Source organism: Engystomops pustulosus, chromosome 4, assembly GCF_040894005.1.
Source record: "Engystomops pustulosus chromosome 4, aEngPut4.maternal, whole genome shotgun sequence".
Lineage (NCBI taxonomy): Eukaryota > Metazoa > Chordata > Amphibia > Anura > Leptodactylidae > Engystomops > Engystomops pustulosus.
In genome coordinates, this window is record NC_092414.1 from 214404265 (window position 1) to 214430699 (window position 26435).

Consider the following 26435-nt stretch of genomic DNA (forward strand, 5'->3'; position numbering starts at 1 on the left):
ATGATGAATAATTCATATGGAAATGAAAACAAAGCCATATTTCCGAAAAACTCCAAAACACTTAAACTCAGGATACATACAAAAAAACCTGGTGGTTAGTGGACACTCAAGCAGACAGTAAGTGTCTGAAGAAAAATAACCATTTCTCTAACAGTTCATATAGGAAAAGGACAGTTAACCTCAACGGCTGTTGAGTTCAACACCTTAACCACTCTGCCACAACAGCTTAACGGTTGCAAAATATTCCGATCTTATTGGAAAATTGCCATTTTGTTCTCTCCTAAAGGCTAAAGACAAGGAGAAATGGACATCTAAGCATTGTGGGATGCCATTTTATCGAAAGAGTGGGAGTGGTCTGAAAAACTATGTTTTGGTACAGAGAGAGTGCTTAAAACAATGACTGACCCCGACGTGATTTGAACACGCAACCTTCTGATCTGGAGTCAGACGAGCTACCGTTGCGCCACGAGGTCTCTGTTGGTGCTGAAGGTTGACACTAAGTTCTGGATGAAAATTAGGAATTGGACAGATAATGCTGAATAATTCATATGGAAATATGAAAAAATCCATATTTCCAAAATTCCAAAACACTAAAATTGAGGAAGCATCAAAAAACCTTGTGTTTAGTGGAAACTGAATCAGATGGTAAGCATCTGAAGAAAGGTAACCAGTTCTTTAACCATTCCTATAAGAAAACGATGCTAAACCAGCTTCCATGTCAATTTGGTGAGGCTCACTTTCTTATTTTCTAAGTGGAGAAATTCCAAGAAATGTCTCACTAAGGTGCACATTCATAGTTCTTATTTTATTAACTAGCCTGTGTGTGCGTGTATATAACTAAAAGTCTGCGCTGTGAACAGGATTTGAACCTGTGCGGGGAGACCCCATTGGATTTCAAGTCCAACGCCTTAACCACTCGGCCATCACAGCTGAACTTTAGTCAAAAGTTCAAATCCCATGTGAAAAGTGTAGTTTTGTTGGCTGCTTGATATACGGGACTCTGGTTACATGTCTGGTTGTCTTTAGGTAGGCTCAAGCATGGAGAATCTTTTGGTGTGATTGCTTGCCATAGGCTGAGGTTCGCATTCTCTAAGGTTCAAGAGAAGAGGCAGCTCAATGTTTCATCCCCTGTAAAATCAATCACGAAGCAGTTTCATAAGATAAGTTACTTTCAAACGATCAGTTTTAAGAGCCACCCTAAAATCAAAGACTTTAATGAGTTTGCTTTCTTTGACTGCGTTTTCTCTTGCACTCTAAAACTTAATCTCAATAAATCTTAATTCAACAGATCAACATTTTTTGATAAAGGATGGAAAACACGTGATAAGAGATGACAAAGTTCACTTCCTCCTAATAGCAAAATACAAGGAGACGCAGAAGTGTAAGCATTGTGGGACGGAATGCTACCGTAACAGTGCCAGCGGTGAGAAAGACTATGTTTTTGTATAGACAGAGTGTTTAAAACGATGACTGACCACGACGTGATTTGAACACGCAACCTTCTGATCTGGAGTCAGACGTGCTACCGTTGCGCCACGAGGTCTTTGGCCAGGCAGGCTTTTCGCAGTCTTTGATGCCAAGTTGGTCATTTATAATTCTAAATGATTAATACAAATCTTTATTCAATGCATCGACAATTTTATAAATGAAAAAACAGAGAATTTAAAGGCAACCAAATTTGCCACTTTGTTTCTCGCTAGTTTCAAAAAGGAAGGAATAACTAAGGATCGTAGACCATAATTTCCATGATGGAATGGGAGCGGCTCAAAAGACCATGTTGTATTATCGACACAATGAGCAAAATGTCAACTGACCCCGACGTGATTTGAACACGCAATCTTCTGATCTGGAGTCAGACGCGCTACCGTTGCGCCACGAGGTCACTTTGGGCGGCAGCAGTTAGTGGTGCTTCACGCTTAATTCCAGTTGAAAATTAGGAACTTGACTGGTAATGATGAATAATTCATATGGAAATTAAAACAAAGCCATATTTCCGAAAAACTCCAAAACACTTAAACTCAGGATACATACAAAAAAACCTGGTGGTTAGTGGACACTCAAGCAGACAGTAAGTGTCTGAAGAAAAATGACCATTTCTCTAACAGTTCATATAGGAAAAGGACAGTTAACCTCAACGGCTGTTGAGTTCAACACCTTAACCACTCTGCCACAACAGCTTAACGGTTGCAAAATATTCCGATCTTATTGGAAAATTGCCATTTTGTTCTCTCCTAAAGGCTAAAGACAAGGAGAAATGGACATCTAAGCATTGTGGGATGCCATTTTATCGAAAGAGTGGGAGTGGTCTGAAAAACTATGTTTTGGTACAGACAGAGTGCTTAAAACAATGACTGACCCCGACATGATTTGAACACGCAACCTTCAGATCTGGAGTCAGACGCGCTACCGTTGCGCCACGAGATCTCTGTTGGTGCTGAAGGTTGACACTAAGTTCTGGATGAAAATTAGGAATTGGACAGATAATGCTGAATAATTCATATGGAAATATGAAAAAATCCATATTTCCAAAATTCCAAAACACTAAAATTGAGGAAGCATCAAAAAACCTTGTGTTTAGTGGAAACTGAATCAGATAGTAAGCATCTGAAGAAAGGTAACCAGTTCTTTAACCATTCCTATAAGAAAACGATGCTAAACCAGCTTCCATGTCAATTTGGTGAGGCTCACTTTCTTATTTTCTAAGTGGAGAAATTCCAAGAAATGTCTCACTAAGGTGCACATTCATAGTTCTTATTTTATTAACTAGCCTGTGTGTGCGTGTATATAACTAAAAGTCTGCGCTGTGAACAGGATTTGAACCTGTGCGGGGAGACCCCATTGGATTTCGAGTCCAACGCCTTAACCACTCGGCCATCACAGCTGAACTTTAGTCAAAAGTTCAAATCCCATGTGAAAAGTGTAGTTTTGGTGGCTGCTTGATATACGGGACTCTGGTTACATGTCTGGTTGTCTTTAGGTAGGCTCAAGCATGGAGAATCTTTTGGTGTGATTGCTTGCCATAGGCTGAGGTTCGCATTCTCTAAGGTTCAAGAGAAGAGGCAGCTCAATGTTTCATCCCCTGTAAAATCAATCACGAAGCAGTTTCATAAGATAAGTTACTTTCAATCGATCAGTTTTAAGAGCCACCCTAAAATCAAAGACTTTAATGAGTTTGCTTTCTTTGACTGCGTTTTCTCTTGCACTCTAAAACTTAATCTCAATAAATATTAATTCAACAGATCAACATTTTTTGATAAAGGATGGAAAACACGTGATAAGAGATGACAATGTTCACTTCCTCCTAATAGCAAAATACAAGGAGATGCGGAAGTGTAAGCATTGTGGGACGGAATGCTACCGTAACAGTGCCAGCGGTGAGAAAGACTATGTTTTTTTATAGACAGAGTGTTTAAAATGATGACTGACCACGACGTGATTTGAACACGCAACCTTCTGAGCTGGAGTCAGACGCGCGACCGTTGCGCCACGAGGTCTTTGGCCAGGCAGGCTTTTCGCAGTCTTTGATGCCAAGTTGGTCATTTATAATTCTAAATGATTAATACAAATCTTTATTCAATGCATCGACAATTTCATAAAGGAAAAAACAGAGAATTTAAAGGCAACCAAATTTGCCACTTTGTTTCTAGCTAGTTACAAAAAGGAAGGAATAACTAAGGATCGTAGACCATAATTTCCATGATGGAATGGGAGCGGCTCAAAAGACCATGTTGTATTATCGACACAATGAGCAAAACGTCAACTGACCCCGACGTGATTTGAACACGCAACCTTCTGATCTGGAGTCAGACGCGCTGCCATTGCGCCACGAGGTCACTTTGGGCGGCAGCAGTTAGTGGAGCTTCACGCTTAATTCCAGTTGAAAATTAGGAACTTGACTGATAATGATGAATAATTCATATGGAAATGAAAACAAAGCCATATTTCCGAAAAACTCCAAAACACTTAAACTCAGGATACATACAAAAAAACCTGGTGGTTAGTGGACACTCAAGCAGACAGTAAGTGTCTGGAGAAAAATAACCATTTCTCTAACAGTTCATATAGGAAAAGGACAGTTAACCTCAACGGCTGTTGAGTTCAACACCTTAACCACTCTGCTACAACAGCTTAACGGTTGCAAAATATTCCGATCTTATTGGAAAATTGCCATTTTGTTCTCTCCTAAAGGCTAAAGACAAGGAGAAATGGACATCTAAGGATTGTGGGATGCCATTTTATCGAAAGAGTGGGAGTGGTCTGAAAAACTATGTTTTGGTACAGACAGAGTGCTTAAAACAATGACTGACCCCGACGTGATTTGAACACGCAACCTTCTGATCTGGAGTCAGACGCGCTACCGTTGCGCCACGAGGTCTCTGTTGGTGCTAAATGTTGACACTAAGTTCTGGATGAAAATTAGGAATTGGACAGATAATGCTGAATAATTCATATGGAAATATGAAAAAATCCATATTTCCAAAATTCCAAAACACTAAAATTGAGGAAGCATCAAAAAATCTTGTGTTTAGTGGAAACTGAATCAGATAGTAAGCATCTGAAGAAAGGTAACCAGTTCTTTAACCATTCCTATAAGAAAACGATGCTAAACCAGCTTCCATGTCAATTTGGTGAGGCTCACTTTCTTATTTTCTAAGTGGAGAAATTCCAAGAAATGTCTCACTAAGGTGCACATTCATAGTTCTTATTTTATTAACTAGCCTGTGTGTGCATGTATTTTACACTAAAAGTCTGCGCTGTGAACAGGATTTGAACCTGTGCGGGGAGACCCCATTGGATTTCGAGTCCAACGCCTTAACCACTCGGCCATCACAGCTGAATTTAAGTCAACAGTTCAAATCCCATGTGAAAAGTGTCGTTTTGTTGGATGCGTTAATATACGGGACTCTGGTTACATGTCTGGTTGTCTTTAGGTAGGCTCAAGCATGGAGAATCTTTTGGTGTGATTGCTTGCCATAGGCTGAGGTTCGCATTCTCTAAGGTTCAAGAGAAGAGGCAGCTCAATGTTTCATCCCCTGTAAAATCAATCACGAAGCAGTTTCATAAGATAAGTTACTTTCAATTGATCAGTTTTAAGAGCCACCCTAAAATCAAAGACTTTAATGAGTTTGCTTTCTTTGACTGCGTTTTCTCTTGCACTCTAAAACTTAATCTCAATAAATCTTAATTCAACAGATCAACATTTTTTGATAAAGGATGGAAAACATGTGATAAGAGATGACAATGTTCACTTCCTCCTAATAGCAAAATACAAGGAGATGCGTAAGTGTAAGCATTGTGGGACGGAATGCTACCGTAACAGTGCCAGCGGTGAGAAAGACTATGTTTTTGTATAGACAGAGAGTTTAAAATGATGACTGACCACGACGTGATTTGAACACGCAACCTTCTGATCTGGAGTCAGACGCGCTACCGTTGCGCCACGAGGTCTTTGGCCAGGCAGGCTTTTCGCAGTCTTTGATGCCAAGTTGGTCATTTATAATTCTAAATGATTAATACAAATCTTTATTCAATGCATCGACAATTTCATAAAGGAAAAAACAGAGAATTTAAAGGCAACCAAATTTGCCACTTTGTTTCTAGCTAGTTACAAAAAGGAAGGAATAACTAAGGATCGTAGACCATAATTTCCATGATGGAATGGGAGCGGCTCAAAAGACCATGTTGTATTATCGACACAATGAGCAAAACGTCAACTGAACCCGACGTGATTTGAACACGCAACCTTCTGATCTGGAGTCAGACGCGCTACCGTTGCGCCACGAGGTCACTTTGGGCGGCAGCAGTTAGTGGAGCTTCACGCTTAATTCCAGTTGAAAATTAGGAACTTGACTGATAATGATGAATAATTCATATGGAAATGAAAACAAAGCCATATTTCCGAAAAACTCCAAAACACTTAAACTCAGGATACATACAAAAAAACCTGGTGGTTAGTGGACACTCAAGCAGACAGTAAGTGTCTGAAGAAAAATAACCATTTCTCTAACAGTTCATATAGGAAAAGGACAGTTAACCTCAATGGCTGTTGAGTTCAACACCTTAACCACTCTGCCACAACAGCTTAACGGTTGCAAAATATTCCGATCTTATTGGAAAATTGCCATTTTGTTCTCTCCTAAAGGCTAAAGACAAGGAGAAATGGACATCTAAGCATTGTGGGATGCCATTTTATCGAAAGAGTGGGAGTGGTCTGAAAATCTATGTTTTGGTACAGACAGAGTGCTTAAAACAATGACTGACCCCGACGTGATTTGAACACGCAACCTTCTGATCTGGAGTCAGACGCGCTACCGTTGCGCCACGAGGTCTCTGTTGGTGCTAAAGGTTGACACTAAGTTCTGGATGAAAATTAGGAATTGGACAGATAATGCTGAATAATTCATATGGAAATATGAAAAAATCCATATTTCCAAAATTCCAAAACACTAAAATTGAGGAAGCATCAAAAAATCTTGTGTTTAGTGGAAACTGAATCAGATAGTAAGCATCTGAAGAAAGGTAACCAGTTCTTTAACCATTCCTATAAGAAAACGATGCTAAACCAGCTTCCATGTCAATTTGGTGAGGCTCACTTTCTTATTTTCTAACTGGAGAAATTCCAAGAAATGTCTCACTAAGGTGCACATTCATAGTTCTTATTTTATTAACTAGCCTGTGTGTGCGTGTATATAACTAAAAGTCTGCGCTGTGAACAGGATTTGAACCTGTGCGGGGAGACCCCATTGGATTTCGAGTCCAACGCCTTAACCACTCGGCCATCACAGCTGAACTTTAGTCAAAAGTTCAAATCCCATGTGAAAAGTGTCGTTTTGTTGGATGCGTTAATATACGGGACTCTGGTTACATGTCTGGTTGTCTTTAGGTAGGCTCAAGCATGGAGAATCTTTTGGTGTGATTGCTTGCCATAGGCTGGGGTTCGCATTCTCTAAGGTTCAAGAGAAGAGGCAGCTCAATGTTTCATCCCCTGTAAAATCAATCACGAAGCAGTTTCATAAGATAAGTTACTTTCAATCGATCAGTTTTAAGAGCCACCCTAAAATCAAAGACTTTAATGAGTTTGCTTTCTTTGACTGCGTTTTCTCTTGCACTCTAAAACTTAATCTCAATAAATCTTAATTCAACAGATCAACATTTTTTGATAAAGGATGTAAAACACGTGATAAGAGATGACAATGTTCACTTCCTCCTAATAGCAAAATACAAGGAAATGCGGAAGTGTAAGCATTGTGGGACGGAATGCTACCGTAACAGTGCCAGCGGTGAGAAAGACTATGTTTTTGCATAGACAGAGAGTTTAAAATGATGACTGACCACGACGTGATTTGAACACGCAACCTTCTGATCTGGAGTCAGACGCGCTACCGTTGCGCCACGAGGTCTTTGGCCAGGCAGGCTTTTCGCAGTCTTTGATGCCAAGTTGGTCATTTATAATTCTAAATGATTAATACAAATCTTTATTCGATGCATCGACAATTTCATAAAGGAAAAAACAGAGAATTTAAAGGCAACCAAATTTGCCACTTTGTTTCTAGCTAGTTACAAAAAGGAAGGAATAACTAAGGATCGTAGACCATAATTTCCATGATGGAATGGGAGCGGCTCAAAAGACCATGTTGTATTATCGACACAATGAGCAAAACGTCAACTGACCCCGACGTGATTTGAACACGCAACCTTCTAATCTGGAGTCAGACGCGCTACCGTTGCGCCACGAGGTCACTTTGGGCGGCAGCAGTTAGTGGTGCTTCACGCTTAATTCCAGTTGAAAATTAGGAACTTGACTGATAATGATGAATAATTCATATGGAAATGAAAACAAAGCCATATTTCCGAAAAACTCCAAAACACTTAAACTCAGGATACATACAAAAAATTCTGGTGGTTAGTGGACACTCAAGCAGACAGTAAGTGTCTGAAGAAAAATAACCATTTCTCTAACAGTTCATATAGGAAAAGGACAGTTAACCTCAATGGCTGTTGAGTTCAACACCTTAACCACTCTGCCACAACAGCTTAACGGTTGCAAAATATTCCGATCTTATTGGAAAATTGCCATTTTGTTCTCTCCTAAAGGCTAAAGACAAGGAGAAATGGACATCTAAGCATTGTGGGATGCCATTTTATCGAAAGAGTGGGAGTGGTCTGAAAAACTATGTTTTGGTACAGACAGAGTGCTTAAAACAATGACTGACCCTGACGTGATTTGAACACGCAACCTTCTGATCTGGAGTCAGACGCGCTACCGTTGCGCCACGAGGTCTCTGTTGGTGCTAAATGTTGACACTAAGTTCTGGATGAAAATTAGGAATTGGACAGATAATGCTGAATAATTCATATGGAAATATGAAAAAATCCATATTTCCAAAATTCCAAAACACTAAAATTGAGGAAGCATCAAAAAACCTTGTGTTTAGTGGAAACTGAATCAGATAGTAAGCATCTGAAGAAAGGTAACCAGTTCTTTAACCATTCCTATAAGAAAACAATGCTAAACCAGCTTTCATGTCAATTTGGTGAGGCTCACTTTCTTATTTTCTAACTGGAGAAATTCCAAGAAATGTCTCACTAAGGTGCACATTCATAGTTCTTATTTTATTAACTAGCCTGTGTGTGCGTGTATATTACACTAAAAGTCTGCGCTGTGAACAGGATTTGAACCTGTGCGGGGAGACCCCATTGGATTTCGAGTCCAACGCCTTAACCACTCGGCCATCACAGCTGAATTTAAGTCAACAGTTCAAATCCCATGTGAAAAGTGTCGTTTTGTTGGATGCGTTAATATACGGGACTCTGGTTACATGTCTGGTTGTCTTTAGGTAGGCTCAAGCATGGAGAATCTTTTGGTGTGGTTGCTTGCCATAGGCTGGGGTTCGCATTCTCTAAGGTTCAAGAGAAGAGGCAGCTCAATGTTTCATCCCCTGTAAAATCAATCACGAAGCAGTTTCATAAGATAAGTTACTTTCAATCGATCAGTTTTAAGAGCCACCCTAAAATCAAAGACTTTAATGAGTTTGCTTTCTTTGACTGCGTTTTCTCTTGCACTCTAAAACTTAATCTCAATAAATCTTAATTCAACAGATCAACATTTTTTGATAAAGGATGGAAAACACGTGATAAGAGATGACAATGTTCACTTCCTCCTAATAGCAAAATACAAGGAAATGCGGAAGTGTAAGCATTGTGGGATGGAATGCTACCGTAACAGTGCCAGCGGTGAGAAAGACTATGTTTTTGTATAGACAGAGAGTTTAAAATGATGACTGACCACGACATGATTTGAACACGCAACCTTCTGATCTGGAGTCAGACGCGCTACCGTTGCGCCACGAGGTCTTTGGCCGGCAGGCTTTTCGCAGTCTTTGATGCCAAGTTGGTCATTTATAATTCTAAATGATTAATACAAATCTTTATTCAATGCATCGACAATTTCATAAAGGAAAAAACAGAGAATTTAAAGGCAACCAAATTTGCCACTTTGTTTCTAGCTAGTTACAAAAAGGAAGGAATAACTAAGGATCGTAGACCATAATTTCCATGATGGAATGGGAGCGGCTCAAAAGACCATGTTGTATTATCGACACAATGAGCAAAACGTCAACTGACCCCGACGTGATTTAAACACGCAACCTTCTGATCTGGAGTCAGACGCGCTACCGTTGCGCCACGAGGTCACTTTGAGCGGCAGCAGTTAGTGGAGCTTCACGCTTAATTCCAGTTGAAAATTAGGAACTTGACTGATAATGGTGAATAATTCATATGGAAATGAAAACAAAGCCATATTTCCGAAAAACTCCAAAACACTTAAACTCAGGATACATACAAAAAAACCTGGTGGTTAGTGGACACTCAAGCAGACAGTAAGTGTCTGAAGAAAAATAACCATTTCTCTAACAGTTCATATAGGAAATGACAGTTAACCTCAACGGCTGTTGAGTTCAACACCTTAACCACTCTGCCACAACAGCTTAACGGTTGCAAAATATTCCGATCTTATTGGAAAATTGCCATTTTGTTCTCTCCTAAAGGCTAAAGACAAGGAGAAATGGACATCTAAGCATTGTGGGATGCCATTTTATCGAAAGAGTGGGAGTGGTCTGAAAAACTATGTTTTGGTACAGACAGAGTGCTTAAAACAATGACTGACCCCGACGTGATTTGAACACGCAACCTTCTGATCTGGAGTCAGACGCGCTACCGTTGCGCCATGAGGTCTCTGTTGGTGCTAAAGGTTGACACTAAGTTCTGGATGAAAATTAGGAATTGGACAGATAATGCTGAATAATTCATATGGAAATATGAAAAAATCCATATTTCCAAAATTCCAAAACACTGAAATTGAGGAAGCATCAAAAAATCTTGTGCTTAGTGGAAACTGAATCAGATAGTAAGCATCTGAAGAAAGGTAACCAGTACTTTAACCATTCCTATAAGAAAACGATGCTAAACCAGCTTCCATGTCAATTTGCTGAGGCTCACTTTCTTATTTTCTAAATGGAGAAATTCCAAGAAATGTCTCACTAAGGTGCACATTCATAGTTCTTATTTTATTAACTAGCCTGTGTGTGCGTGTATATAACTAAAAGTCTGCGCTGTGAACAGGATTTGAACCTGTGCGGGGAGACCCCATTGGATTTCGAGTCCAACGCCTTAACCACTCGGCCATCACAGCTGAACTTTAGTCAAAAGTTCAAATCCCATGTGAAAAGTGTAGTTTTGTTGGCTGCTTGATATACGGGACTCTGGTTACATGTCTGGTTGTCTTTAGGTAGGCTCAAGCATGGAGAATCTTTTGGTGTGATTGCTTGCCATAGGCTGAGGTTCGCATTCTCTAAGGTTCAAGAGAAGAGGCAGCTCAATGTTTCATCCCCTGTAAAATCAATCACAAAGCAGTTTCATAAGATAAGTTACTTTCAATCGATCAGTTTTAAGAGCCACCCTAAAATCAAAGACTTTAATGAGTTTGCTTTCTTTGACTGCGTTTTCTCTTGCACTCTAAAACTTAATCTCAATAAATCTTAATTCAACAGATCAACATTTTTTGATAAAGGATGGAAAACACGTGATAAGAGATGACAATGTTCACTTCCTCCTAATAGCAAAATACAAGGAAATGCGGAAGTGTAAGCATTGTGGGACGGAATGCTACCGTAACAGTGCAAGCGGTGAGAAAGACTATGTTTTTGTATAGACAGAGAGTTTAAAATGATGACTGACCACGACGTGATTTGAACACGCAACCTTCTGATCTGGAGTCAGACGCGCTACCGTTGCGCCACGAGGTCTTTGGCCAGGCAGGCTTTTCGCAGTCTTTGATGCCAAGTTGGTCATTTATAATTCTAAATGATTAATACAAATCTTTATTCAATGCATCGACAATTTCATAAAGGAAAAAACTGAGAATTTAAAGGCAACCAAATTTGCCACTTTGTTTCTAGCTAGTTACAAAAAGGAAGGAATAACTAAGGATCGTAGACCATAATTTCCATGATTGAATGGGAGCGGCTCAAAAGACCATGTTGTATTATTGACACAATGAGCAAAACGTCAACTGACCCCGACGTGATTTGAACAGGCAACCTTCTGATCTGGAGTCAGACGCGCTACCGTTGCGCCACAAGGTCACTTTGGGCGGCAGCAGTTAGTGGAGCTTCACGCTTAATTCCAGATGAAAATTAGGAACTTGACTGATAATGATGAATAATTCATATGGAAATGAAAACAAAGCCATATTTCCGAAAAACTCCAAAACACTTAAACTCAGGATACATACAAAAAAACCTGGTGGTTAGTGGACACTCAAGCAGACAGTAAGTGTCTGAAGAAAAATAACCATTTCTCTAACAGTTCATATAGGAAAAGGACAGTTAACCTCAACGGCTGTTGAGTTCAACACCTTAACCACTCTGCCACAACAGCTTAACGGTTGCAAAATATTCCGATCTTATTGGAAAATTGCCATTTTGTTCTCTCCTAAAGGCTAAAGACAAGGAGAAATGGACATCTAAGCATTGTGGGATGCCATTTTATCGAAAGAGTGGGAGTGGTCTGAAAATCTATGTTTTGGTACAGACAGAGTGCTTAAAACAATGACTGACCCCGACGTGATTTGAACACGCACCCTTCTGATCTGGAGTCAGACGCGCTACCGTTGCGCCACGAGGTCTCTGTTGGTGCTAAAGGTTGACACTAAGTTCTGGATGAAAATTAGGAATTGGACAGATAATGCTGAATAATTCATATGGAAATATGAAAAAATCCATATTTCCAAAATTCCAAAACACTAAAATTGAGTAATCATCAAAAAATCTTTTGTTTAGTGGAAACTGAATCAGATAGTAAGCATCTGAAGAAAGGTAACCAGTTCTTTAACCATTCCTATAAGAAAACAATGCTAAACCAGCTTCCATGTCAATTTGGTGAGGCTCACTTTCTTATTTTCTAACTGGAGAAATTCCAAGAAATGTCTCACTAAGGTGCACATTCATAGTTCTTATTTTATTAACTAGCCTGTGTGTGCGTGTATTTAACTAAAAGTCTGCACTGTGAACAGGATTTGAACCTGTGCGGGGAGACCCCATTGGATTTCGAGTCCAACGCCTTAACCACTCGGCCATCACAGCTGAACTATAGTCAAAAGTTCAAATCCCATGTGAAAAGTGTCGTTTTGTTGGATGCGTTAATATACGGGACTCTGGTTACATGTCTGGTTGTCTTTAGGTAGGCTCAAGCATGGAGAATCTTTTGGTGTGATTGCTTTCCGTAGGCTGGGGTTCGCATTCTCTAAGGTTCAAGAGAAGAGGCAGCTCAATGTTTCATCCCCTGTAAAATCAATCACGAAGCAGTTTCATAAGATAAGTTACTTTCAATCGATCAGTTTTAAGAGCCACCCTAAAATCAAAGACTTTAATGAGTTTGCTTTCTTTGACTGCGTTTTCTCTTGCACTCTAAAACTTAATCTCAATAAATCTTAATTCAACAGATCAACATTTTTTGATAAAGGATGGAAAACACGTGATAAGAGATGACAATGTTCACTTCCTCCTAATAGCAAAATACAAGGAAATGCGGAAGTGTAAGCATTGTGGGACGGAATGCTACCGTAACAGTGCCAGCGGTGAGAAAGACTATGTTTTTGTATAGACAGAGAGTTTAAAATGATGACTGACCACGACGTGATTTGAACACGCAACCTTCTGATCTGGAGTCAGACGCGCTACCGTTGCGCCACGAGGTCTTTGGCCAGGCAGGCTTTACGCAGTCTTTGATGCCAAGTTGGTCATTTATAATTCTAAATGATTAATACAAATCTTTATTCAATGCATCGACAATTTCATAAAGGAAAAAACAGAGAATTTAAAGGCAACCAAATTTGCCACTTTGTTTCTAGCTAGTTACAAAAAGGAACGAAAAACTAAGGATCGTAGACCATAATTTCCATGATGGAATGGGAGCGGCTCAAAAGACCATGTTGGAATGAAAACAAAGGAAATGAAAACAAAGCCATATTTCCGAAAAACTCCAAAACACTTAAACTCAGGATACCTACAAAAAAACCTGGTGGTTAGTGGACACTCAAGCAGACAGTAAGTGTCTGAAGAAAAATAACCATTTCTCTAACAGTTCATATAGGAAAAGGACAGTTAACCTCAACGGCTGTTGAGTTCAACACCTTAACCGCTCTGCCACAACAGCTTAACGGTTGCAAAATATTCCGATCTTATTGGAAAATTGCCATTTTGTTCTCTCCTAAAGGCTAAAGACAAGGAGAAATGGACATCTAAGCATTGTGGGATGCCATTTTATCGAAAGAGTGGGAGTGGTCTGAAAAACTAGGTTTTGGTACAGACAGAGTGCTTAAAACAATGACTGACCCCGACGTGATTTGAACACGCAACCTTCTGATCTGGAGTCAGACGTGCTACCGTTGCGCCACGAGGTCTCTGTTGGTGCTAAAGGTTGACACTAAGTTCTGGATGAAAATTAGGAATTGGACAGATAATGCTGAATAATTCATATGGAAATATGAAAAAATCCATATTTCCAAAATTGCAAAACACTAAAATTGAGGAAGCATCAAAAAATCTTGTGTTTAGTGGAAACTGAATCAGATAGTAAGCATCTGAAGAAAGGTAACCAGTTCTTTAACCATTCCTATAAGAAAACAATGCTAAACCAGCTTCCATGTCAATTTGGTGAGGCTCACTTTCTTATTTTCTAACTGGAGAAATTCCAAGAAATGTCTCACTAAGGTGCACATTCATAGTTCTTATTTTATTAACTAGCCTGTGTGTGTGTATACAACTAAAAGTCTGCGCTATGAACAGGATTTGAACCTGTGCGGGGAGACCCCATTGGATTTCGAGTCCAACGCCTTAACCACTCGGCCATCACAACTGAACTTTAGTCAAAAGTTCAAATCCCATGTGAAAAGTGTAGTTTTGTTAGATGCGTTAATATACGGGACTCTGGTTACATGTCTGGTTGTCTTTAGGTAGGCTCAAGCATGGAGAATCTTTTGGTGTGATTGTTTGTCATAGTCTGGGGTTCGCATTCTCTAAGGTTCAAGAGAAGAGGCAGCTCAATGTTTCATCCCCTGTAAAATCAATCACGAAGCAGTTTCATAAGATAAGTTACTTTCAATCGATCAGTTTTAAGAGCCACCCTAAAATCAAAGACTTTAATGAGTTTGCTTTCTTTGACTGCGTTTTCTCTTGCACTCTAAAACTTAATCTCAATAAATCTTAATTCAACAGATCAACATTTTTTGATAAAGGATGGAAAACACGTGATAAGAGATGACAATGTTCACTTCCTCCTAATAGCAAAATACAAGGAGATGCGGAAGTGTAAGCATTGTGGGAGGGAATGCTACCGTAACAGTGCCAGCGGTGAGAAAGACTATGTTTTTGTATAGACAGAGTGTTTAAAACAATGACTGACCACGACGTGATTTGAACATGCAACCTTCTGATCTGGAGTCAGAAGCGCTACCGTTGCGCCACGAGGTCTTTGGCCAGGCAGGATTTTCGCAGTCTTTGATGCCAAGTTGGTCATTTATAATTCTAAATGATTAATACAAATCTTTATTCAATGCATCGACAATTTCATAAAGGAAAAAACTGAGAATTTAAAGGCAACCAAATTTGACACTTTGTTTCTTGCTAGTTCCAAAAAGGAAGGAATAACTAAGGATCGTAGACCATAATTTCCATGATGGAATGGGAGCGGCTCAAAAGACCATGTTGTATTATCGACACAATGAGCAAAATGTCAACTGACCCCGACGTGATTTGAACACGCAACCTTCTGACCTGGAGTCAGACGCGCTACCGTTGCGCCACTAGGTCACTTTGGGCGGCAGCAGTTAGTGGTGCTTCACGCTTAATTCCAGTTGAAAATTAGGAACTTGACTGATAATGATGAATAATTCATATGGAAATTAAAACAAAGCCATATTTCCGAAAAACTCCAAAACACTTAAACTCAGGATACATACAAAAAAACCTGGTGGTTAGTGGACACTCAAGCAGACAGTAAGTGTCTGAAGAAAAATAACCATTTCTCTGACAGTTCATATAGGAAAAGGACAAATAACCTCAACGGCTGTTGAGTTCAACACCTTAACCACTCTGCCACAACAGCTTAACGGTTGCAAAATATTCCGATCTTAATGGAAAATTGCCACTTTGTTCTCTCCTAAAGGCTAAAGACAAGGAGAAATGGACATCTAAGCATTGTGGGATGCCATTTTATCGAAAGAGTGGGAGTGGTCTGAAAAACTATGTTTTGGTACAGACAGAGTGCTTAAAACAATGACTGACCCCGACGTGATTTGAACACGCAACCTTCTGATCTGGAGTCAGACGCGCTACCGTTGCGCCACGAGGTCTCTGTTGGTGCTGAAGGTTGACACTAAGTTCTGGATGAAAATTAGGAATTGGACAGATAATGCTGAATAATTCATATGGAAATATGAAAAAATCCATATTTCCAAAATTCCAAAACACTAAAATTGAGGAAGCATGAAAAAACCTTGTGTTTAGTGGAAACTGAATCAGATAGTAAGCATCTGAAGAAAGGTAACCAGTTCTTTAACCATTCCTATAAGAAAACGATGCTAAACCAGCTTCCATGTCAATTTGGTGAGGCTCACTTTCTTATTTTCTAAGTGGAGAAATTCCAAGAAATGTCTCACTAAGGTGCACATTCATAGTTCTTATTTTATTAACTAGCCTGTGTGTGCGTGTATATAACTAAAAGTCTGCGCTGTGAACAGGATTTGAACCTGTTCGGGGAGACCCCATTGGTTTTCGAGTCCAACGCCTTAACCACTCGGCCATCACAGCTGAACTTTAGTCAAAAGTTCAAATCCCATGTGAAAAGTGTAGCTTTGGTGGCTGCTTGATATACGGGACTCTGGTTACATGTCTGGTTGTCTTTAGGTAGGCTCAAGCATGGAGAATCTTTTGGTGTGATTGCTTGCCATAGGCTGAGGTTCGCATTCTCTAAGGTTCAAGAGAAGAGGCAGCTCAATGTTTCATCCCCTGTAAAATCAATCACGAAGCAGTTTCATAAGATAAGTTACCTTCAATTGATCAGTTTTAAGAGCCACCCTAAAATCAAAGACTTTAATGAGTTTGCTTTCTTTGACTGCGTTTTCTCTTGCACTCTAAAACTTAATCTCAATAAATCTTAATTCAACAGATCAACATTTTTTGATAAAGGATGGAAAACACGTGATAAGAGATGACAATGTTCACTTCCTCCTAATAGCAAAATACAAGGAGATGCGGAAGTGTAAGCATTGTGGGACGGAATGCTACCGTAACAGTGCCAGCGGTGAGAAAGACTATGTTTTTGTATAGACAGAGTGTTTAAAACGATGACTGACCCCGACGTGATTTGAACACGCAACCTTCTGATCTGGAGTCAGACGCGCTACCGTTGCGCCACGAGGTCTTTGGCCAGGCAGGCTTTTCGCAGTCTTTGATGCCAAGTTGGTCATTTATAATTCTAAATGATTAATACAAATCTTTATTCAATGCATCGACAATTTCATAAAGGAAAAAACAGAGAATTTAAAGGCAACCAAATTTGCCACTTTGTTTCTCGCTAGTTTCAAAAAGGAAGGAATAACTAAGGATCGTAGACCATAATTTCCATGATGAAATGGGAGCGGCTCAAAAGACCATGTTGTATTATCGACACAATGAGCAAAATGTCAACTGACCCCGACGTGATTTGAACACGCAACCTTCTGATCTGGAGTCAGACGCGCTACCGTTGCGCCACTAGGTCACTTTGGGCGGCAGCAGTTAGTGGTGCTTCACGCTTAATTCCAGTTGAAAATTAGGAACTTGACTGATAATGATGAATAATTCATATGGAAATTAAAACAAAGCCATATTTCCGAAAAACTCCAAAACACTTAAACTCAGGATACATACAAAAAAACCTGGTGGTTAGTGGACACTCAAGCAGACAGTAAGTGTCTGAAGAAAAATAACCATTTCTCTAACAGTTCATATAGGAAAAGGACAGTTAACCTCAACGGCTCTTGAGTACAACACCTTAACCGCTCTGCCACAACAGCTTAACGGTTGCAAAATATTCCGATCTTATTGGAAAATTGCCATTTTGTTCTCTCCTAAAGGCTAAAGACAAGGAGAAATGGACATCTAAGCATTGTGGGATGCCATTTTATCGAAAGAGTGGGAGTGGTCTGAAAAACTATGTTTTGGTACAGACAGAGTGCTAAAAACAATGACTGACCCCGACGTGATTTGAACACGCAACCTTCTGATCTGGAGTCAGACGCGCTACCGTTGCGCCACGAGGTCTCTGTTGGTGCTAAAGGTTGATACTAAGTTCTGGATGCAAATTAGGAATTGGACAGATAATGCTGAATAATTCTTATGGAAATATGAAAAAATCCATATTTCCAAAATTTCAAAACACTAAAATTGAGGAAGCATCAAAAAACCTTGTGTTTAGTGGAAACTGAATCAGATAGTAAGCATCTGAAGAAAGGTAACCAGTTCTTTAACCATTCCTATAAGAAAACGAAGCTAAACCAGCTTCCATGTCAATTTGGTGAGGCTCACTTTCTTATTTTCTAACTGGAGAAATTCCAAGAAATGTCTCACTAAGGTGCACATTCACAGTTCTTATTTTATTAACTAGCCTGTGTGTGCGTGTATATAACTAAAAGTCTGCGCTGTGAACAGGATTTGAACCTGTGCGGGGAGCCCCCATTGGATTTCGAGTCCAACGCCTTAACCACTCGGCCATCACAGCTGAACTTTAGTCAAAAGTTCAAATCCCATGTGAAAAGTGTAGTTTTGTTGGCTGCTTTACATACGGGACTCTGGTTACATGTCTGGTTGTCTTTAGGTAGGCTCAAGCATGGAGAATCTTTTGCTGTGATTGCTTGCCATAGGCTGAGGTTCGCATTCTCTAAGGTTCAAGAGAAGAGGCAGCTCAATGTTTCATCTCCTGTAAAATCAATCACGAAGCAGTTTTATAAGATAAGTTACTTTCAATCGATCAGTTTTAAGAGCCACCCTAAAATCAAAGACTTTAATGAGTTTGCTTTCTTTGACTGCGTTTTCTCTTGCACTCTAAAACTTAATCTCAATAAATCTTAATTCAACAGATCAACATTTTTTGATAAAGGATGGAAAACACGTGATAAGAGATGACAATGTTCACTTCCTCCTAATAGCAAAATAAAAGGAGATGCGGAAGTGTAAGCATTGTGGGACGGAATGCTACCGTAACAGTGCCAGCGGTGAGAAAGACTATGTTTTTGTATAGACAGAGTGTTTAAAACGATGACTGACCACGACGTGATTTGAACACGCAACCTTCTGATCTGGAGTCAGACGCGCTACCGTTGGGACACGAGGTCTTTGGCCAGGCAGGCTTTTCGCAGTCTTTGATGCCAAGTTGGTCATTTATAATTCTAAATGATTAATACAAATCTTTATTCAATGCATCGACAATTTCATAAAGGAAAAAACGGAGAATTTAAAGGCAACCAAATTTGCCACTTTGTTTCTCGCTAGTTTCAAAAAGGAAGGAATAACTAAGGATCGTAGACCATAATTTCCATGATGGAATGGGAGCGGCTCAAAAGACCATGTTGTATTATCGAAACAATGAGCAAAATGTCAACTGACCCCGACGTGATTTGAACACGCAACCTTCTGATCTGTAGTCAGACGCGCTACCGTTGCGCCACGAGGTCTCTGTTGGTGCTAAAGGTTGATACTAAGTTCTGGATGAAAATTAGGTATTGGACAGATAATGCTGAATAACTCATATGGAAATATGAAAAAATCCATATTTCCAAAATTTCAAAACACTAAAATTGAGGAAGCATCAAAAAACCTTGTGTTTAGTGGAAACTGAATCAGATAGTAAGCATCTGAAGAAAGGTAACCAGTTCTTTAACCCTTCCTATAAGAAAACGAAGCTAAACCAGCTTCCATGTCAATTTGGTGAGGCTCACTTTCTTATTTTCTAACTGGAGAAATTCCAAGAAATGTCTCACTAAGGTGCACATTCATAGTTCTTATTTTATTAACTAGCCTGTGTGTGCGTGTATATAACTAAAAGTCTGCGCTGTGAACAGGATTTGAACCTGTGCGGGGAGCCCCCATTGGATTTCGAGTCCAACGCCTTAACCACTCGGCCATCACAGCTGAACTTTAGTCAAAAGTTCAAATCCCATGTGAAAAGTGTTGTTTTGTTGGATGCGTTAATATACGGGACTCTGGTTACATGTCTGGTTGTCTTTAGGTAGGCTCAAGCATGGAGAATCTTTTGGTGTGATTGCTTGCCATAGGCTGAGGTTCGCATTTTCTAAGGTTCAAGAGAAGAGGCAGCTCAATGTTTCATCTCCTGTAAAATCAATCACGAAGCAGTTTTATAAGATAAGTTACTTTCAATCGATCAGTTTTAAGAGCCACCCTAAAATCAAAGACTTTAATGAGTTTGCTTTCTTTGACTGCGTTTTCTCTTGCACTCTAAAACTTAATCTCAATAAATCTTAATTCAACAGATCAACATTTTTTGATAAAGGATGGAAAACACGTGATAAGAGATGACAATGTTCACTTCCTCCTAATAGCAAAATACAAGGAGATGTGGAAGTGTAAGCATTGTGGGACGGAATGCTACCGTAACAGTGCCAGCGGTGAGAAAGACTATGTTTTTGTATAGACAGAGTGTTTAAAACGATGACTGACCACGACGTGATTTGAACACGCAACCTTCTGATCTGGAGTCAGACGCGCTACCGTTGGGACACAAGGTCTTTGGCCAGGCAGGCTTTTCGCAGTCTTTGATGCCAAGTTGGTCAATTATAATTCTAAATGATTAATACAAATCTTTATTCAATGCATCGACAATTTCATAAAGGAAAAAACGGAGAATTTAAAGGCAACCAAATTTGCCACTTTGTTTCTCGCTAGTTTCAAAAAGGAAGGAATAACTAAGGATCGTAGACCATAATTTCCATGATGAAATGGGAGCGGCTCAAAAGACCATGTTGTATTATCGACACAATGAGCAAAACGTCAACTGACCCCGACGTGATTTGAACACGCAACCTTCTGATCTGGAGTCAGACGCGCTACCGTTGCGCCACTAGGTCACTTTGGGCGGCAGCAGTTAGTGGTGCTTCACGCTTAATTCCAGTTGAAAATTAGGAACTTGACTGATAATGATGAATAATTCATATGGAAATTAAAACAAAGCCATATTTCCGAAAAACTCCAAAACACTTAAACTCAGGATACATACAAAAAAACCTGGTGGTTAGTGGACACTCAAGCAGACAGTAAGTGTCTGAAGAAAAATAACCATTTCTCTAACAGTTCATATAGGAAAAGGACAGTTAACCTCAACGGCTCTTGAGTACAACACCTTAACCGCTCTGCCACAACAGCTTAACGGTTGCAAAATATTCCGATCTTATTGGAAAATTGCCATTTTGTTCTCTACTAAAGGCTAAAGACAAGGAGAAATGGACATCTAAGCATTGTGGGATGCCATTTTATCGAAAGAGTGGGAGTGGTCTGAAAAACTATGTTTTGGTACAGACAGAGTGCTAAAAACAATGACTGACCCCGACGTGATTTGAACACGCAACCTTCTGATCTGGAGTCAGACGCGCTACCGTTGCGCCACGAGGTCTCTGTTGGTGCTAAAGGTTGATACTAAGTTCTGGATGAAAATTAGGAATTGGACAGATAATGCTGAATAATTCATATGGAAATATGAAAAAATCCATATTTCCAAAATTTCAAAACACTAAAATTGAGGAAGCATCAAAAAACCTTGTGTTTAGTGGAAACTGAATCAGATAGTAAGCATCTGAAGAAAGGTAACCAGTTCTTTAACCATTCCTATAAGAAAACGAAGCTAAACCAGCTTCCATGTCAATTTGGTGAGGCTCACTTTCTTATTTTCTAACTGGAGAAATTCCAAGAAATGTCTCACTAAGGTGCACATTCATAGTTCTTATTTTATTAACTAGCCTGTGTGTGCGTGTATATAACTAAAAGTCTGCGCTGTGAACAGGATTTGAACCTGTGCGGGGAGCCCCCATTGGATTTCGAGTCCAACGCCTTAACCACTCGGCCATCACAGCTGAACTTTAGTCAAAAGTTCAAATCCCATGTGAAAAGTGTAGTTTTGTTGGCTGCTTTACATACGGGACTCTGGTTACATGTCTGGTTGTCTTTAGGTAGGCTCAAGCATGGAGAATCTTTTGCTGTGATTGCTTGCCATAGGCTGAGGTTCGCATTCTCTAAGGTTCAAGAGAAGAGGCAGCTCAATGTTTCATCTCCTGTAAAATCAATCACGAAGCAGTTTTATAAGATAAGTTACTTTCAATCGATCAGTTTTAAGAGCCACCCTAAAATCAAAGACTTTAATGAGTTTGCTTTCTTTGACTGCGTTTTCTCTTGCACTCTAAAACTTAATCTCAATAAATCTTAATTCAACAGATCAACATTTTTTGATAAAGGATGGAAAACACGTGATAAGAGATGACAATGTTCACTTCCTCCTAATAGCAAAATAAAAGGAGATGCGGAAGTGTAAGCATTGTGGGACGGAATGCTACCGTAACAGTGCCAGCGGTGAGAAAGACTATGTTTTTGTATAGACAGAGTGTTTAAAACGATGACTGACCACGACGTGATTTGAACACGCAACCTTCTGATCTGGAGTCAGACGCGCTACCGTTGGGACACGAGGTCTTTGGCCAGGCAGGCTTTTCGCAGTCTTTGATGCCAAGTTGGTCATTTATAATTCTAAATGATTAATACAAATCTTTATTCAATGCATCGACAATTTCATAAAGGAAAAAACGGAGAATTTAAAGGCAACCAAATTTGCCACTTTGTTTCTCGCTAGTTTCAAAAAGGAAGGAATAACTAAGGATCGTAGACCATAATTTCCATGATGGAATGGGAGCGGCTCAAAAGACCATGTTGTATTATCGACACAATGAGCAAAATGTCAACTGACCCCGACGTGATTTGAACACGCAACCTTCTGATCTGTAGTCAGACGCGCTACCGTTGCGCCACGAGGTCTCTGTTGGTGCTAAAGGTTGATACTAAGTTCTGGATGAAAATTAGGTATTGGACAGATAATGCTGAATAACTCATATGGAAATATGAAAAAATCCATATTTCCAAAATTTCAAAACACTAAAATTGAGGAAGCATCAAAAAACCTTGTGTTTAGTGGAAACTGAATCAGATAGTAAGCATCTGAAGAAAGGTAACCAGTTCTTTAACCATTCCTATAAGAAAACGATGGTAAACCAGCTTCCATGTCAATTTGGTGAGGCTCACTTTCTTATTTTCTAACTGGAGAAATTCCAAGAAATGTCTCACTAAGGTGCACATTCACAGTTCTTATTTTATTAACTAGCCTGTGTGTGCGTGTATATAACTAAAAGTCTGCGCTGTGAACAGGATTTGAACCTGTGCGGGGAGCCCCCATTGGATTTCGAGTCCAACGCCTTAACCACTCGGCCATCACAGCTGAACTTTAGTCAAAAGTTCAAATCCCATGTGAAAAGTGTTGTTTTGTTGGATGCGTTAATATACGGGACTCTGGTTACATGTCTGGTTGTCTTTAGGTAGGCTCAAGCATGGAGAATCTTTTGGTGTGATTGCTTGCCATAGGCTGAGGTTCGCATTTTCTAAGGTTCAAGAGAAGAGGCAGCTCAATGTTTCATCTCCTGTAAAATCAATCACGAAGCAGTTTTATAAGATAAGTTACTTTCAATCGATCAGTTTTAAGAGCCACCCTAAAATCAAAGACTTTAATGAGTTTGCTTTCTTTGACTGCGTTTTCTCTTGCACTCTAAAACTTAATCTCAATAAATCTTAATTCAACAGATCAACATTTTTTGATAAAGGATGGAAAACACGTGATAAGAGATGACAATGTTCACTTCCTCCTAATAGCAAAATACAAGGAGATGTGGAAGTGTAAGCATTGTGGGACGGAATGCTACCGTAACAGTGCCAGCGGTGAGAAAGACTATGTTTTTGTATAGACAGAGTGTTTAAAACGATGACTGACCACGACGTGATTTGAACACGCAACCTTCTGATCTGGAGTCAGACGCGCTACCGTTGGGACACGAGGTCTTTGGCCAGGCAGGCTTTTCGCAGTCTTTGATGCCAAGTTGGTCAATTATAATTCTAAATGATTAATACAAATCTTTATTCAATGCATCGACAATTTCATAAAGGAAAAAACGGAGAATTTAAAGGCAACCAAATTTGCCACTTTGTTTCTCGCTAGTTTCAAAAAGGAAGGAATAACTAAGGATCGTAGACCATAATTTCCATGATGGAATGGGAGCGGCTCAAAAGACCATGTTGTATTATCGACACAATGAGCAAAATGTCAACTGACCCCGACGTGATTTGAACACGCAACCTTCTGATCTGGAGTCAGACGCGCTACCGTTGCGCCACGAGGTCACTTTGGGCGGCAGCAGTAAGTGGTGCTTCACGCTTAATTCCAGTTGAAAATTAGGAACTTGACTGTTAATGATGAATAATTCATATGGAAATGAAAACAAAGCCATATTTCCGAAAAACTCCAAAACACTTAAACTCAGGATACATACAAAAAAACCTGGTGGTTAGTGGACACTCAAGCAGACAGTAAGTGTCTGAAGAAAAATAACCATTTCTCTAACAGTTCATATAGGAAAAGGACAGTTAACCTCAACGGCTGTTGAGTTCAACACCTTAACCGCTCTGCCACAACAGCTTAACGGTTGCAAAATATTCCGATCTTATTGGAAAATTACCATTTTGTTCTCTACTAAAGGCTAAAGACAAGGAGAAATGGACATCTAAGCATTGTGGGATGCCATTTTATCGAAAGAGTGGGAGTGGTCTGAAAAACTATGTTTTGGTAGAGACAGAGTGCTAAAAACAATGACTGACCCCGACGTGATTTGAACACGCAACCTTCAGATTTGGAGTCAGAAGCGCTACCGTTGCGCCACGAGGTCTCTGTTGGTGCTAAAGGTTGATACTAAGTTCTGGATGAAAATTAGGAATTGGACAGATAATGCTGAATAATTCTTATGGAAATATGAAAAAATCCATATTTCCAAAATTCCAAAACACTAAAATTGAGGAAGCATCAAAACACCTTGTATTTAGTGGAAACTGAATCAGATAGTAAGCATCTGAAGAAAGGTAACCAGTTCTTAAACCATCCCTATAAGAAAACGAAGCTAAACCAGCTTCCATGTCAATTTGGTGAGGCTCACTTTCTTATTTTCTAACTGGAGAAATTCCAAGAAATGTCTCACTAAGGTGCACATTCATAGTTCTTATTTTATTAACTAGCCTGTGTGTGCGTGTATATAACTAAAAGTCTGCGCTGTGAACAGGATTTGAAACTGTGCGGGGAGACCCCATTGGATTTCGAGTCCAACGCCTTAACCACTCGGCCATCACAGCTGAACTTTTGTCAAAAGTTCAAATCCCATGTGAAAAGTGTAGTTTTGTTGGCTGCTTGATATACGGGACTCTGGTTACATGTCTGGTTGTCTTTAGGTAGGCTCAAGCATGGAGATTCTTTTGTTGTGATTGCTTGCCATAGGCTGAGGTTCGCATTCTCTAAGGTTCAAGAGAAGAGGCAGCTCAATGTTTCATCCCCTGTAAAATCAATCACAAAGCAGTTTCATAAGATAAGTTACTTTCAATCGATCAGTTTTAAGAGCCACCCTAAAATCAAAGACTTTAATGAGTTTGCTTTCTTTGACTGCGTTTTCTCTTGCACTCTAAAACTTAATCTCAATAAATCTTAATTCAACAGATCAACATTTTTTGATAAAGGATGGAAAACACGTGAGAAGAGATGACAATGTTCACTTCCTCCTAATAGCAAAATACAAGGAGTTGCGGAAGTGTAAGCATTGTGGGACGGAATGCTACCGTAACAGTGCCAGCGGTGAGAAAGACTATGTTTTTGTATAGACAGAGTGTTTAAAACGATGACTGACCACGACGTGATTTGAACACGCAACCTTCTGATCTGGAGTCAGACGCGCTACCGTTGCGCCACGAGGTCTTTGGCCAGGCAGGCTTTTCGCAGTCTTTGATGCCAAGTTGGTCATTTATAATTCTAAATGATTAATACAAATCTTTATTCAATGCATCGACAATTTCATAAAGGAAAAAACAGAGAATTTAAAGGCAACCAAATTTGCCACTTTGTTTCTCGTTAGTTTCAAAAAGGAAGGAATAACTAAGGATCGTAGACCATAATTTCCATGATGGAATGGGAGCGGCTCAAAAGACCATGTTGTATTATCGACACAATGAGCAAAATGTCAACTGACCCCGACGTGATTTGAACACGCCACCTTCTGATCTGGAGTCAGACGCGCTTCCGTTGCGCCACGAAGTCACTTTGGGCGGCAGCAGCTAGTGGTACTTCGCGCTTAATTCCAGTTGAAAATTAGGAACTTGACTGATAATGATGAATAATTCATATGGAAATTAAAGCAAAGCCATATTTCCGAAAAACTCCAAAACACTTAAACTCAGGATACATACAAAAAAACCTGGTGGTTAGTGGACACTCAAGCAGACAGTAAGTGTCTGAAGAAAAATAACCATTTCTCTAACAGTTCATATAGGAAAAGGACAGTTAACCTCAACGGCTCTTGAGTTCAACACCTTAACCGCTCTGCCACAACAGCTTAACGGTTGCAAAATATTCCGATCTTATTGGAAAATTGCCATTTTGTTCTCTCCTAAAGGCTAAAGACAAGGAGAAATGGACATCTAAGCATTGTGGGATGCCATTTTATCGAAAGAGTGGGAGTGGTCTGAAAAACTATGTTTTGG

General features: G+C 39.7%; 49 non-coding genes across 49 annotated transcripts; all 49 read right to left on the reverse strand.

Annotated features, from left to right (window-relative positions):
* Positions 1–401: 401 nt before the first annotated feature.
* On the reverse strand, positions 402–473 carry TRNAW-CCA (transfer RNA tryptophan (anticodon CCA)). Its single transcript has one exon. It is a non-coding gene; the product is annotated as a tRNA-Trp (tRNA).
* A 375-nt stretch (positions 474–848) lies between these two features.
* Positions 849–930, reverse strand: TRNAS-UGA (transfer RNA serine (anticodon UGA)). The gene has a single exon. It is a non-coding gene; the product is annotated as a tRNA-Ser (tRNA).
* A 541-nt stretch (positions 931–1471) lies between these two features.
* On the reverse strand, positions 1472–1543 carry TRNAW-CCA (transfer RNA tryptophan (anticodon CCA)). Its single transcript has one exon. It is a non-coding gene; the product is annotated as a tRNA-Trp (tRNA).
* Positions 1544–1810: 267 nt separating this feature from the next.
* TRNAW-CCA (transfer RNA tryptophan (anticodon CCA)) lies at positions 1811–1882 on the reverse strand. The gene has a single exon. It is a non-coding gene; the product is annotated as a tRNA-Trp (tRNA).
* Positions 1883–2352: 470 nt separating this feature from the next.
* TRNAW-CCA (transfer RNA tryptophan (anticodon CCA)) lies at positions 2353–2424 on the reverse strand. The gene has a single exon. It is a non-coding gene; the product is annotated as a tRNA-Trp (tRNA).
* A 375-nt stretch (positions 2425–2799) lies between these two features.
* Positions 2800–2881, reverse strand: TRNAS-CGA (transfer RNA serine (anticodon CGA)). Its single transcript has one exon. It is a non-coding gene; the product is annotated as a tRNA-Ser (tRNA).
* A 541-nt stretch (positions 2882–3422) lies between these two features.
* On the reverse strand, positions 3423–3494 carry TRNAW-CCA (transfer RNA tryptophan (anticodon CCA)). Its single transcript has one exon. It is a non-coding gene; the product is annotated as a tRNA-Trp (tRNA).
* A 267-nt stretch (positions 3495–3761) lies between these two features.
* Positions 3762–3833, reverse strand: TRNAW-CCA (transfer RNA tryptophan (anticodon CCA)). The gene has a single exon. It is a non-coding gene; the product is annotated as a tRNA-Trp (tRNA).
* Positions 3834–4303: 470 nt separating this feature from the next.
* TRNAW-CCA (transfer RNA tryptophan (anticodon CCA)) lies at positions 4304–4375 on the reverse strand. The gene has a single exon. It is a non-coding gene; the product is annotated as a tRNA-Trp (tRNA).
* A 377-nt stretch (positions 4376–4752) lies between these two features.
* TRNAS-CGA (transfer RNA serine (anticodon CGA)) lies at positions 4753–4834 on the reverse strand. The gene has a single exon. It is a non-coding gene; the product is annotated as a tRNA-Ser (tRNA).
* Positions 4835–5376: 542 nt separating this feature from the next.
* Positions 5377–5448, reverse strand: TRNAW-CCA (transfer RNA tryptophan (anticodon CCA)). The gene has a single exon. It is a non-coding gene; the product is annotated as a tRNA-Trp (tRNA).
* Positions 5449–5715: 267 nt separating this feature from the next.
* On the reverse strand, positions 5716–5787 carry TRNAW-CCA (transfer RNA tryptophan (anticodon CCA)). The gene has a single exon. It is a non-coding gene; the product is annotated as a tRNA-Trp (tRNA).
* Positions 5788–6257: 470 nt separating this feature from the next.
* On the reverse strand, positions 6258–6329 carry TRNAW-CCA (transfer RNA tryptophan (anticodon CCA)). Its single transcript has one exon. It is a non-coding gene; the product is annotated as a tRNA-Trp (tRNA).
* Positions 6330–6704: 375 nt separating this feature from the next.
* On the reverse strand, positions 6705–6786 carry TRNAS-CGA (transfer RNA serine (anticodon CGA)). Its single transcript has one exon. It is a non-coding gene; the product is annotated as a tRNA-Ser (tRNA).
* Positions 6787–7328: 542 nt separating this feature from the next.
* TRNAW-CCA (transfer RNA tryptophan (anticodon CCA)) lies at positions 7329–7400 on the reverse strand. Its single transcript has one exon. It is a non-coding gene; the product is annotated as a tRNA-Trp (tRNA).
* A 267-nt stretch (positions 7401–7667) lies between these two features.
* Positions 7668–7739, reverse strand: TRNAW-CCA (transfer RNA tryptophan (anticodon CCA)). The gene has a single exon. It is a non-coding gene; the product is annotated as a tRNA-Trp (tRNA).
* Positions 7740–8209: 470 nt separating this feature from the next.
* Positions 8210–8281, reverse strand: TRNAW-CCA (transfer RNA tryptophan (anticodon CCA)). Its single transcript has one exon. It is a non-coding gene; the product is annotated as a tRNA-Trp (tRNA).
* Positions 8282–8658: 377 nt separating this feature from the next.
* TRNAS-CGA (transfer RNA serine (anticodon CGA)) lies at positions 8659–8740 on the reverse strand. The gene has a single exon. It is a non-coding gene; the product is annotated as a tRNA-Ser (tRNA).
* Positions 8741–9282: 542 nt separating this feature from the next.
* On the reverse strand, positions 9283–9354 carry TRNAW-CCA (transfer RNA tryptophan (anticodon CCA)). The gene has a single exon. It is a non-coding gene; the product is annotated as a tRNA-Trp (tRNA).
* Positions 9355–9620: 266 nt separating this feature from the next.
* Positions 9621–9692, reverse strand: TRNAW-CCA (transfer RNA tryptophan (anticodon CCA)). Its single transcript has one exon. It is a non-coding gene; the product is annotated as a tRNA-Trp (tRNA).
* Positions 9693–10161: 469 nt separating this feature from the next.
* Positions 10162–10233, reverse strand: TRNAW-CCA (transfer RNA tryptophan (anticodon CCA)). The gene has a single exon. It is a non-coding gene; the product is annotated as a tRNA-Trp (tRNA).
* A 375-nt stretch (positions 10234–10608) lies between these two features.
* On the reverse strand, positions 10609–10690 carry TRNAS-CGA (transfer RNA serine (anticodon CGA)). Its single transcript has one exon. It is a non-coding gene; the product is annotated as a tRNA-Ser (tRNA).
* A 541-nt stretch (positions 10691–11231) lies between these two features.
* TRNAW-CCA (transfer RNA tryptophan (anticodon CCA)) lies at positions 11232–11303 on the reverse strand. Its single transcript has one exon. It is a non-coding gene; the product is annotated as a tRNA-Trp (tRNA).
* Positions 11304–11570: 267 nt separating this feature from the next.
* Positions 11571–11642, reverse strand: TRNAW-CCA (transfer RNA tryptophan (anticodon CCA)). Its single transcript has one exon. It is a non-coding gene; the product is annotated as a tRNA-Trp (tRNA).
* A 470-nt stretch (positions 11643–12112) lies between these two features.
* On the reverse strand, positions 12113–12184 carry TRNAW-CCA (transfer RNA tryptophan (anticodon CCA)). Its single transcript has one exon. It is a non-coding gene; the product is annotated as a tRNA-Trp (tRNA).
* A 375-nt stretch (positions 12185–12559) lies between these two features.
* Positions 12560–12641, reverse strand: TRNAS-CGA (transfer RNA serine (anticodon CGA)). The gene has a single exon. It is a non-coding gene; the product is annotated as a tRNA-Ser (tRNA).
* Positions 12642–13183: 542 nt separating this feature from the next.
* TRNAW-CCA (transfer RNA tryptophan (anticodon CCA)) lies at positions 13184–13255 on the reverse strand. Its single transcript has one exon. It is a non-coding gene; the product is annotated as a tRNA-Trp (tRNA).
* Positions 13256–13888: 633 nt separating this feature from the next.
* Positions 13889–13960, reverse strand: TRNAW-CCA (transfer RNA tryptophan (anticodon CCA)). The gene has a single exon. It is a non-coding gene; the product is annotated as a tRNA-Trp (tRNA).
* A 373-nt stretch (positions 13961–14333) lies between these two features.
* On the reverse strand, positions 14334–14415 carry TRNAS-CGA (transfer RNA serine (anticodon CGA)). Its single transcript has one exon. It is a non-coding gene; the product is annotated as a tRNA-Ser (tRNA).
* Positions 14416–14957: 542 nt separating this feature from the next.
* Positions 14958–15029, reverse strand: TRNAW-CCA (transfer RNA tryptophan (anticodon CCA)). The gene has a single exon. It is a non-coding gene; the product is annotated as a tRNA-Trp (tRNA).
* Positions 15030–15296: 267 nt separating this feature from the next.
* Positions 15297–15368, reverse strand: TRNAW-CCA (transfer RNA tryptophan (anticodon CCA)). Its single transcript has one exon. It is a non-coding gene; the product is annotated as a tRNA-Trp (tRNA).
* Positions 15369–15838: 470 nt separating this feature from the next.
* TRNAW-CCA (transfer RNA tryptophan (anticodon CCA)) lies at positions 15839–15910 on the reverse strand. The gene has a single exon. It is a non-coding gene; the product is annotated as a tRNA-Trp (tRNA).
* Positions 15911–16285: 375 nt separating this feature from the next.
* On the reverse strand, positions 16286–16367 carry TRNAS-CGA (transfer RNA serine (anticodon CGA)). Its single transcript has one exon. It is a non-coding gene; the product is annotated as a tRNA-Ser (tRNA).
* Positions 16368–16908: 541 nt separating this feature from the next.
* Positions 16909–16980, reverse strand: TRNAW-CCA (transfer RNA tryptophan (anticodon CCA)). Its single transcript has one exon. It is a non-coding gene; the product is annotated as a tRNA-Trp (tRNA).
* A 267-nt stretch (positions 16981–17247) lies between these two features.
* On the reverse strand, positions 17248–17319 carry TRNAW-CCA (transfer RNA tryptophan (anticodon CCA)). The gene has a single exon. It is a non-coding gene; the product is annotated as a tRNA-Trp (tRNA).
* Positions 17320–17789: 470 nt separating this feature from the next.
* TRNAW-CCA (transfer RNA tryptophan (anticodon CCA)) lies at positions 17790–17861 on the reverse strand. Its single transcript has one exon. It is a non-coding gene; the product is annotated as a tRNA-Trp (tRNA).
* A 375-nt stretch (positions 17862–18236) lies between these two features.
* Positions 18237–18318, reverse strand: TRNAS-CGA (transfer RNA serine (anticodon CGA)). The gene has a single exon. It is a non-coding gene; the product is annotated as a tRNA-Ser (tRNA).
* An 880-nt stretch (positions 18319–19198) lies between these two features.
* Positions 19199–19270, reverse strand: TRNAC-ACA (transfer RNA cysteine (anticodon ACA)). The gene has a single exon. It is a non-coding gene; the product is annotated as a tRNA-Cys (tRNA).
* Positions 19271–19645: 375 nt separating this feature from the next.
* Positions 19646–19727, reverse strand: TRNAS-CGA (transfer RNA serine (anticodon CGA)). The gene has a single exon. It is a non-coding gene; the product is annotated as a tRNA-Ser (tRNA).
* Positions 19728–20608: 881 nt separating this feature from the next.
* On the reverse strand, positions 20609–20680 carry TRNAW-CCA (transfer RNA tryptophan (anticodon CCA)). The gene has a single exon. It is a non-coding gene; the product is annotated as a tRNA-Trp (tRNA).
* A 470-nt stretch (positions 20681–21150) lies between these two features.
* TRNAW-CCA (transfer RNA tryptophan (anticodon CCA)) lies at positions 21151–21222 on the reverse strand. The gene has a single exon. It is a non-coding gene; the product is annotated as a tRNA-Trp (tRNA).
* A 375-nt stretch (positions 21223–21597) lies between these two features.
* TRNAS-CGA (transfer RNA serine (anticodon CGA)) lies at positions 21598–21679 on the reverse strand. The gene has a single exon. It is a non-coding gene; the product is annotated as a tRNA-Ser (tRNA).
* An 880-nt stretch (positions 21680–22559) lies between these two features.
* On the reverse strand, positions 22560–22631 carry TRNAC-ACA (transfer RNA cysteine (anticodon ACA)). The gene has a single exon. It is a non-coding gene; the product is annotated as a tRNA-Cys (tRNA).
* A 375-nt stretch (positions 22632–23006) lies between these two features.
* TRNAS-CGA (transfer RNA serine (anticodon CGA)) lies at positions 23007–23088 on the reverse strand. Its single transcript has one exon. It is a non-coding gene; the product is annotated as a tRNA-Ser (tRNA).
* An 881-nt stretch (positions 23089–23969) lies between these two features.
* Positions 23970–24041, reverse strand: TRNAW-CCA (transfer RNA tryptophan (anticodon CCA)). The gene has a single exon. It is a non-coding gene; the product is annotated as a tRNA-Trp (tRNA).
* A 470-nt stretch (positions 24042–24511) lies between these two features.
* On the reverse strand, positions 24512–24583 carry TRNAW-CCA (transfer RNA tryptophan (anticodon CCA)). The gene has a single exon. It is a non-coding gene; the product is annotated as a tRNA-Trp (tRNA).
* Positions 24584–24958: 375 nt separating this feature from the next.
* Positions 24959–25040, reverse strand: TRNAS-CGA (transfer RNA serine (anticodon CGA)). Its single transcript has one exon. It is a non-coding gene; the product is annotated as a tRNA-Ser (tRNA).
* Positions 25041–25581: 541 nt separating this feature from the next.
* On the reverse strand, positions 25582–25653 carry TRNAW-CCA (transfer RNA tryptophan (anticodon CCA)). Its single transcript has one exon. It is a non-coding gene; the product is annotated as a tRNA-Trp (tRNA).
* A 267-nt stretch (positions 25654–25920) lies between these two features.
* TRNAW-CCA (transfer RNA tryptophan (anticodon CCA)) lies at positions 25921–25992 on the reverse strand. Its single transcript has one exon. It is a non-coding gene; the product is annotated as a tRNA-Trp (tRNA).
* Between the last annotated feature and the right edge of the window lie 443 nt (positions 25993–26435).